This window comes from Enhydra lutris, unplaced genomic scaffold (assembly GCF_002288905.1).
Source record: "Enhydra lutris kenyoni isolate GAN:26980312 unplaced genomic scaffold, ASM228890v2 scaffoldscaffold155, whole genome shotgun sequence".
Classification (NCBI taxonomy): domain Eukaryota; kingdom Metazoa; phylum Chordata; class Mammalia; order Carnivora; family Mustelidae; genus Enhydra; species Enhydra lutris.
Window position 1 is genome coordinate 186,012 of NW_019154239.1, and position 10,674 is coordinate 196,685.

Genomic DNA, 10,674 nt, shown 5'->3' on the forward strand with positions numbered 1-10,674 from the left:
GCCTACGCCCCCAGCACTCACTGAATTCAGCTTACAAGTAGTTTCCAGTAGATTAGGAGATAAGAGGGCCTTTGGAATTATCATTACATGTCTTCCGAACTTCAGATGGAGCTAGCATTTCACAGCTCCAAGGGCTCATCCCTATGAGGGCTCACCTCCCAGGATTAACTGGGGGTGAACTGAAACACCGTTACTGAGCGTCTGCAGGTCTGTGCACGAAATGAACAGTGCACTGGTATAGGAGCCTTTATTTTTCAGGTGAATTTTTAACACCTGAGGTGGAGAGAATGGAAAACTAGTGGGCTTTCGACCTGTGAAGCTCTTCTATCTAGACACTGCAACCCACCCCTGCCAGACCTCCTCTCCTACACCTACAGTGGTGGCGGGGCACAAAGGAGGCACTTATTTCAAGTGGCTAAAGGAACAAAGGTTATGGAAGGTCATCTGGCCTGCCCAGGAACTCCCCCTGGAGGTACCAAACTAGAGGTTTTTTCCCACTTCCCAACAAACTTACACAAAACACCGCATAAAGCAAGATGATACGGGGACTTCACGCTAGTACCTGTTTTTTTCTTTTTCCTTTTCCTTTTCTCTTTCCCTTGCCTTTCCTTTTCTTTTCAAAACAAGTCACCAAGAGTGTTTTCCCTGTTGTCTCTAGTTAATAGTAATATCTTACACTGGTCCACTTGGGAGACTTCCCAAGTGCAAGCCCTAAATTATCTCATGTAGCCTGGGCTGTTTATTTGAGACACTTCTCCTCCCATGAATCCACCGCATTACCATTTCGTAATGCTGAAGAAAGAGAAGCAATCATAGCTCGTGCCCATCTAGGCACATTACACAATTCATACACGGTGCCATCATGAAATGGGATTTATTCAGTCTGCAGCACTGCCATTGACGTGGCTCAAACCTAATTTTCTAGAGGACAGCACAATTCTCATTGATTTGGGGAGATGTATTCACATTGTCTTGCTTTGCAGACTAGCTCCTCCAGAGCCCTGGCAAAAACAACCTCAAAACATTAAAACACCAGTGAGGACAGTACAAGCTCTCTCTTCTTTCTTAAAAGCACTAGAATGACCTCACCGCCACGCAGGCCACATTCTGACATGATAGGAAATCACATAGCATGGCCCTACCATAAGGCGCTGAATAATCAGAAATGTATAAAAGGATTCCATTATCGGCCCCAAATAATTTACCTCTCCGCTCAACTGCATAAATTTGGCATTTCATATACACTAAAGTGAAATCTCCCTGAGAAACTACTGAATTTACTGTAAGTGGCTTAAGGGCCTAAGCAATTTCACCACAGCTATATAAGGGTCCCCTTTCAGATAAATTTTTATCTGTGTTTGTTTCTGTGTTTCCCTGCATAATCTCTAAAATGTAATGCGAAGTTTATCCATAGAGTTGCCAAATATTGATCAGGTGTCGTGTTGCAAAATACTCTTCTTACATGGAAAAGACATGGGTGAAAAGGCTCTTGCCTTTTCACAAGGAGCTCACAGCCTCGAAGGCGAAAGTAAGACACAAAAAATATCCACTCTAATATATAGTATCATTGGTGAAAAGTACAGTAAGAACAGAGAAGGACAGAGTCTAGGATGAGGGAACCCAGGAAGAATTTTGGCGGGGGGAAGCATGTGTATAACTGCGTGCTAGACACTAGTCATTACGTATTACTATAGATGAACAAAAAGTGTCCGTCTGCATAAAAATCAGAGAGTTATTGTGGGCAGGGATTGTAGGGAACATTCATCCAAACCCTTCTTTCTCAGTCAAGAAAAGGTAGGTTCAGAGAAGTCAAGTAAGTAGTTCAAGGACACACAGGTCTTCTAACTAACCTGAGAGGAAATCCCATGTGTTCCTACAGGATGTTAAGACTCCCCGATGCACAGCCTGTCAGAGCTCCCTTTCTTTTACCTGCCTGCCGGTAACTCGGTTCAGCACAAGCAACACAGCCAAGATGAGCACAGAGTTTCACCAAGCCTGTGCTCCATGTTTTAGGTTCTTTCTAAGTACAGACAGTTTGTCTCTCATTCCATCCGGAATAAAATGGCACTGAAAAGCGAGCTGTGTTCATGAAATTGCCTGCATCATTATATAGCAATGACTGACAAGGTAAAAGTTGATAATACATTAAGGGGACTCAGTATCTGGATTGAGCTCCCCATCACCATTCCTGCCACAGTGAAAATGAAGTAAAAATATATAGACAGGTAAAGAAAAGACCCCTAATTTCATGGTACAGTAGATGTTAGGACAAGAAATGAACTTATACATAGGAGGTCAATCTCATCTTATGGTCGGGGAATATTAATTTGCTGATATGCTTTATGCTGGAGAGGTTAAAGGAAAACTGGCATAAATGGTACTACCAAATTTCAGCCTCTCCTACGAGGCCGAGCAAGAACAGTAAAAAGGAAACTGTTTGAGCCACCATATTTTATTACACAAAGGGCTGAATCAGAAAATTGAAACATTAATAAAATATTTTCTACACGGATTTTGCTGATGAAGTAACTAGCTTCATGCTTTTATGAAGATCTGATATGTTACAGTCACGTTTAAGGGCAGTGAGTCCCTTTTTGTAATTACTAATAAGGATGGTTTAATTACACCTATAAGTCCCAAGATATTGCTGCAATACACCAGCTGGGGACTGAAGTACCCACTCTCCACCAGATTCCTAGATTATCTGAAGTCTGACATGTAAATCCCATCAGCTTTGATTCAGATACTTGTAGGAAGGGGCTTAGGCAATATATCTTTTGCCTTATTCATAATGAAAAATAATCACAAAAGATGCATCGATTTACTTAACCTCATTCACTCTCTGGGGTATAGTTACCTACTTCCCAGGGAGAAGAAGTTAGCTTGTGAGCATACTGTCAGAACACAGAGTGAGAGCAGACACAGCCCAAACACCCCAATGCTTTCATCATCAGAAGACTTGGCCCTCCTTGGGGTAAGGCAATGGTCCCATTAAGTGATAAAAGCCTGCTAGGCCAATGGATAGCAATTCACAAGATGAAAAAATCCACCCTCCCCCCTGACAAAATGGCTTTCCTAAGAATAGAACTGGGGTAACCAAGAATGCTTCAAAATATGGTACAGCGATGATCCATTGTGCAGCATGTGTCTGCCTCACAAACACATTTCCCAATCTAGTGGCAGACCATGTAGTTTACCAGGGAACTCACCTCAGCTCTATACAGACCTGGGCCCAGAGCTGACTGACGGACACGAATCCTACCTCCCCAACTGTGACCACAGGGACGGACTCAGGAATGAAAACAAGTTCACCAAGATCTAGGTCTAGGCTATTCTGTGGATCTATGAGGGAAAAGTCCTCTCTACTTCTGTTAGGGCCCAGGCTAGTAGGATGTATAGACTATTGGCGGCCATCTTTGCCACTGTTTTGGGAGAACCTACTAACAAAGCCAACGACATGGAAAACGCAGGCCAAGGAATTCCCCTTTAGACCAAAGTCATACTTAGTTGCGTTCTTGTCACTGACAACCTGAACTGTCCTCACAACAGCAAAACTTAAAATTCATCTTCTAAGTTAACACGGTAGCTGGCACGTGACATGTCCTCTACCAACCTTCTGCCAAATAAGAAAGAATGTACACAAAGAAAGGGAAAATCCAGTACTTAAGTACCTGTACCAGAGAATTAAAGGAAAAGGCCAAAAGATAAAGCTAGATGTTTCACTGACAGGTCTCTCTAAAAAACAAACCCCAGCCTAGGTCTACTCTACTCCTTGAACCAGAACAGCATAAGCCCATGCTGTACAATATGGCAGCCATGAGCTCACAGGGCTATTCAAACTAAAATTAAATAATGTTAAAATTTCAAAAAAAAAAATCAGTTTCTAGGTCATACTAGCTGCATTTCAAATGCTCAGTAGCCATGCATGGCTAGTGACTACTATATTGGACAGTGCAGATACAGGACATTCCCATCCATCATCGGCAAGAGCTCCAATGGAGGATGCTGGCAGGAATCCTGCCCATTTTCCATGTGACATGCAGTCACTATATTAACCAGAAAATCAAGCTGCCACCAAAGATTGATGAACAGAGATATCCATCAAATAATTATTTATAATAAAGAAGGATGAAAAACACCTTAAACATGCAAGGGAAAAGTTTAAGGATGATTCAGGTCTGTAAAGAAATCTGTTAAAAAGGATACTTAGAGAGTGATTCTTAAAGAGATATGGGAACAAGGGGAGTCGTCTTTTTTTTTTTTTTTTTAACAGAAAACAGGTCATTGACCACATGGATTTCACAAAGCAAAACGTCTGTAGCCAAAAGAATAGGAGACATAAGCATATTGCTCATTTTTTAATGCATTCTGTGCACCAACCAATGAGCTACGTGCTTCATGTACATTATCTGGTTTAATCAAGAAAATATCAGATAAAAGAGATAATATCCATATTTCTATCTCATAGGTGAGAAAAATAAGACTTGTCAAGAATACATAAAAGAAGAAGCCTGGATAGAAACCCATACTCATCGGACCTCAATCTCTAGCCTGTTTATCTCTGTAATTCAAAACATTAACAGAGACTGCTTCTGAGTAGAAATATTATAAGTGACTTTTTTTTTCTTTCGTATTTCGTGTGTGTTTTCCAAATTCAATAAACAAGGGATTATTTCTGAAGAAAAAAAAATTCTGGAAGAAAAATACATTAAACCTGCTTACAGCTACTACATGGTTAAGAGGAGGCTCTTGTACGCAATGGATCAGTGCTGAAAACGGGTTAATTATGAACACTAGGAGCTTTCATATTCTGCTGAAACTTCTGTTCAAATCTAATTTCTCAAAGTATATTGCTAGACGCTAATGAAAACCCAAATAGACACATGCATTCAGGAGATGGATAGCCAAAGAACAATTTTCTGTTGTTTTTATAGTGAACAATTTTTTATATCCTAACAATTTTATGCCAGCTACAAAAAAGATAAATAAATATTTATGACATTCACTCAATTCCACAGTAACAACTAAGTTGCTTGTGTTCTCACTCTGGTTTGAAATGTGCATATTTCAGAGGCTGGGATTCAAGGCTCAACCCTAAACGAGAACGCCACGGAACGCTGTCATTTACAGACACGACACCCACTCATCTGACTTACTACGGGCACTTGCCCCGGCAGCAGGACGTCACAGGCTTCACCAAGGCAGCTGTAGAGTCAGACACACATAAACCCAGGGCTGCCCAGCAAACAGTGAGCAACACACTGGGATGGCCATGGACACCGGTTTTACCAAAGGTTTACCCTGTATTAGGAGCATTTAATCAAGAACAACAGAAGAGGTGATTGAAGAAACACACAGAAATAAGTGAGGACCAATTCCTACCATCCAACTGTCTTACAGAAACTTTTCCTTACTAAAAATGGCCCAATTTACCCCTTGGCATATTTATCGAACTTCCATTTGAGAGAGATCTATATAGTCATAACATAATAATTATCAAGAATAGGCCAGAATCCACCAATGAGGGGGTTCATGAGTTGAAATCAGCCCACGGGCCAGTTATCTTTAGCCTACAAATGTTATTTTTCTGTTGTTGTTGTTGTTGTGTAACTAATTTCGTGCCACATTTTTAAACTGATGGATTTCACATTTAAAAAACAGATTTCTTGGGATGCCTGGGTGGATCCGTCAGTTAAGTATCTGTCTTTGGCTCAAGTCATGACCCCAGGGTCCTGGGGTCGAGTCCTGTACAAGGCTCCCTGCTCAGTTCTTCTCCCTCTGCCTGCCACTCTCCCTGCTCCTGTGCTCGCTCGCTCTCTCTCTCTCTCTCAATCTGGCAAACAAACAAATAAATAAATAAGTCTTTTAAAAAATGTCTAACTTTCTCAATAAAGCTGAAGACTTGGCTACTTTGGTCTAGAACTCTCTTATGGCAACCTTTGGCTGGAGCTGAATAGTAGCTAACCCAGGGCCCCCCAATGCCTTCCCTGGATTGTTTCATTCAGCAATGTCAACTACGCCATCTTTGTAGGCACCTGGGCTTGCAGGTATGGTCACAGGAGGCCACTGAGAGACATTAAAATACACCATACCTGCCACATACCCATCCTCGTTTCACCTAAATAAATATAACCCCATTTCTCCTTAGACTGCCTGTTCACCCCAGAGAAGAGGAAAAGGGTGAGACCTGCCCAGAAGGGCCCACAAAGAAAAGGCTGTTTCACCACCAGCCACAATCTCAAGACTAACATGGAGACCAGGTACTACCTTCACAGCCTCACCTTCCCTGGCTCTGGCCAGCTCATAACAGCTCATTCAGGGCTCACCATACATGGAGGTGCCCATCTCTACCTTTACCATGGTCCCCTGACCTAGAACGTGCCTCCTCCATGCATTTGTGGATTTGTGTCTTCCCTGGTAGACAACAGCTGCTGTCACATTCACCCCGCACAATCCCTGAAACGTATTTACAATAAGAACAATCCATCAGCCAATCCCAGTTCACCTTCAAATTACGTAGCTGGGTGCTGGCAAAATTCATCCCTCAGCTAATTCTACTTTTTTTGTTGTTGTATTTAGCCACTGGGTTGTCATCTGTGTATCTGGGCTTCACACACCAATCCTCGATCTTGAGAAGAAAGCCTATCTTATGTGGCCATTTCCACGGAGCCCACCATTGTGCCAATACCCTGCAAGGGCGCAGTGAACACTGGGTAAATGAGTGACAGGACAGAGCACAGAGTACTTCCCTGTAAACCATTACCCCTTGTAATGGACACAGAGGTAACTATCCTCCTCACCATCACCCTCATCATTGCTATCAACCTTGCCAGCAGCACACCATCTCCATTTGCTAAGAGAGCAGAGACCCAGGGCACACAGCCTGAGGCAAGGCAGCCAGGGTCCAATGCATGCCTATGCGTCTGATGTCGCTGCAGTGCCACCAAAGGGGTGGAAGGGACCAGCATCCCAAGGACCGCGATTACTCACTGGGCTGCCGCCTACTTTTTCACACCCTCCCAATTTGAAAACAACATGAAGACAACTGCTGGTTTAGATCACATCCAAGGGAGAGCTGCTATCCTATCAGCAACCTGCACTACACCTGGCAGAGAGCTAGTTGAATAAGGGATGCATAATTCAATGCTGACCTCTTTACCTACAGGACATATCTCATATCTTCTTCCTCTGGAGTTTTCTATAAGTTATGGATTAATAAACTTTCCCTAAGAATGCAGCCTTACTAATCTTGCAAAATACTCAGAAAAAGAAAATATTTTATTAAGCCCATGTACCGTGAATTATGATAAGCAAAGTCCCATGTGTGCTGACAAGAAATAAAGTTGCTCTCTGCAGCAAATTGTATTTGTGATCTGGTTGTTTCCTCTCCAGTCAGATTTGGAGTAAACAAAATAAACAAAATAACAACCTGTGCGTATCCAGATCTGTGAAGACAATAGGGTCTGTGAAGACAATAGGGGCCACAAAGTTCACAGCCAACTGTGACCCAGTTTCCCAGGAGAGAAAGAGAAAATTAGCACATGGTGGCATTTCTTCAAGCCCGTCCTCTTAAAGCCAGGAAAGCAAGCAAGCAAGCAAGCAGAGGCACAGAGAGAAGAGGTCTGTCATCAGTCAACTACTAAATTCTCTTCATGATACTGAAGCCTGCCCTTTCAAAGGGAATAGCTGTGTGGCTTCATGTAATCTACTTTACTTGTCTGAAGGTGGAGGGGTGAGGAAGAAAGGATGGTCAATGGGCACCAGGCACAGTTCTAATTGTGTTGCCGCTCTCCCTGTCGGTCTGATTGTGGCTGAACAATTAGATCAAAAGCATGAGTAAGAATTCATTTTCCAATGGAGGCTCCAAGCGTTCAGGGACTTGCCCACGGCCATGGACCTAGTTATTACTCAAACCTTGGTCTGACGGTCTGGAAAATGGGGATGGTGACACCCATCCTGTCTGTCTGATAAGATCAGAAGCTGAATAGTTTTTGCATGAGCGTGAGTATGTGCGTGTGGGTATGCAAATGTGCGTGTCTATGTGAAATGCTACAAAAGGATAAGATGACCACAGCTGGAGGGCAGATTTACCTGTATGTTCACTCACCAGCTGGCTTCCTTCATTCTGACACTTAAACGTCGGAAGTCACCCAAGCTTCAGACCAAAGCAGCATGGACTGCAAAGGGAACTCAAGTAGTAGCAGCTCCACTGAGAAGCCCTTGGTGACCCCACGACACATGGGCCAGCTCTCCAACCTCAATGAAGTCTCCCCATCTATAGACTGAGTGGGCTGTTAGGCCAGGCTACCGAAGAACCCCGCTCTGGCATTTGGTGATCCCGGAACGGCTGTACTGCTTACCAGGAGCACTGGCCTAGAGCTGCCTATAATCAGGCCACATTTCCACTCCTTCTCCTTCTGTCATGTTGAAATACAGGTTCACAATCCAAATTTCCTGGGACTGATGTGTTCGGAATGCACATTTTATTCTGCAGTTCAGAAAGGCATCATGTCGCATGTCACATACTTAGCTTTTAGGTATCTGGACTACCCCTAGCTAGGTCCCTCCCTCCGTAATCAAGTTCATCAATACCTCTCAAGCCATATGTATGACTGTTCACACTCAGGGGGATTAACAGACATTATAAGTAGTCTCGTGTCCATTCAGATCAGATCAGGTCTTGCCATTCAATGAACTATAAAAAATACTGGGACTTTTCAGAGTCTTCTAGATTTGGGAACTGCAGAAAAGGGACTGTCACTGTTCTACTCACCAGGGCACTTGGCATGGACGTAGCTCCCTCTGGCAAGACAGAGATTCAATGCCAGGGGTCCCTCTCACAGTTCGGCAAGGGAGGTTGGATGGGACAGCATGGGAGGGCAGCTTAGAGGAGGAGCAGGTCTTTACTTCACGTTCCCAAGCTCTGCAATATTAGCGAACACTTTTGTAAGAGACTAGTCTTCCTGGCATCAGAACTAGTCTTTGCCTGTTTCTCTCTGATCCACTCCAGGCCCCTTCCCCTGCACTGCTGGGTGTGGCAGGAAGCTGAGCCCAAGTCCCATTCCCAGGCTCCCTGGCCAACTGACTTCCAGTTAGGGTCAATCAATGGGAATGCTGGGCAGGAGACAGGAAGAAAGAGGTGGGGGTAGAAACTAGGGTATCTATCTCCCTCTCTCCCTCTCTTTCTGCTTCAAGGTGGCATCCTGGGCAGTGGCCCAGTCTCCTCAATGGATCCCACCCAGCCCTGTGTGGGACCTGCTCCCACCATGCAGCCCCAATTCCCGGGCTCTGGGAGCAGTACCCCTTCCCTTTCTGCCTGTAACCCCAGAAGGAGCTTCCCACTGCTGTTCCATCCCACTCTCAGCTCTTCAGACATGTGCATGATTCTATGAAAATTTTCCTTGTAGTTTCCTATATTAAATTCCTTCTATTAAGCTACCTGGTATGTGTCTCCTGACACAGCACTCACTGACACAGTGTCTACTGTTAACATGGTTACGTTCTGCTTGGATGTCCCAGTGGTGTGGCTGGGTTTTGAGGTATGCTCAGGGACAGCACCCAGAGACACTCGCCCCCTGCCCCCAAAACACAATGGTTGGCAGAGTTTCAAATCTTTAAGTTGTAATTTTAAACCAACTGCAGACAACCCATGAAGGGAACAATCACCCAGCTAAAATGCCTACATTACCAGGGGACTGGGCAAGGAACTGATAAGGTCCACCTCCTGACTATTCCCCCAAATACTCCCTCCTCCACAGAAATAACACGTGAGAGAGGGAATAAAGCACATTCCAGCAACTGTGCAAAATCACACTACAAACCTTTAAGTTGGGAGCCCTTTTGTGGTTGTTGATTTCATGCAATTTCTTTGATTTGGTGAAAGGGGAAGGACAAAACAAAACAAAACAAACAAACAAACAAAAAAAGGAAGCAAGGTAAAGGGGGGAAGGAGAGAGGACAGGGCAGGAAATACGCAGTTTGGGCATAAAAGGAGCCAAGGACTGGTCCCAAAAGGAAACATTTAAAATTATAAGAGAAAGCTCTTATTTTGTTTCCAAGGTTCAAAATAGTTCATGAAAGGGAGGACAATCTTCTCTCTACTGCAAAGTAACTGTGGTATGCATTATAAATCAGAAGGAGCAAGAATCCAGGGTGAACTTCCTTGAAAAGCTAAGCCTCTGAGGCATGGAAGACAAGTCGACAGGGTCCTGGAGAAACTCTCAATCTTTAGAGGAATCGAGAGAAACAGACATGGAGCCGAACAACATAGGACATAATAAAGTATGGTGTTTAATAGAGTCTGAGGCTCCAGAAGCCTGAGAACGATACACATGCCTGGGAAAGGCAGGCACAGGGAGGCATCAAACTTGGCTGAGCCTATGCTGAATGGCTCATGTATTTTTGTTTTTAAAAAAGGACAATGTCAGTCCATTCTCCCAACCCCCTTCCTCCCAGCCACATTAACTTATGGCTACTGGAATCAAGACTTCTCTCTCCACTGAAATATTTGGAGCAGTCAAATGTATACAGAATGATATCTGACCTCACTCCTATGAACCCATGGAGAGCAAAGAGAAAATATGGAGTGATATCAGGGTAACCAAGTGATCAGCTTCTCCTTCCCGTAATTTTGCCTTAAAATGACACCCTTTTTTACATCAACCTAAATTAGTA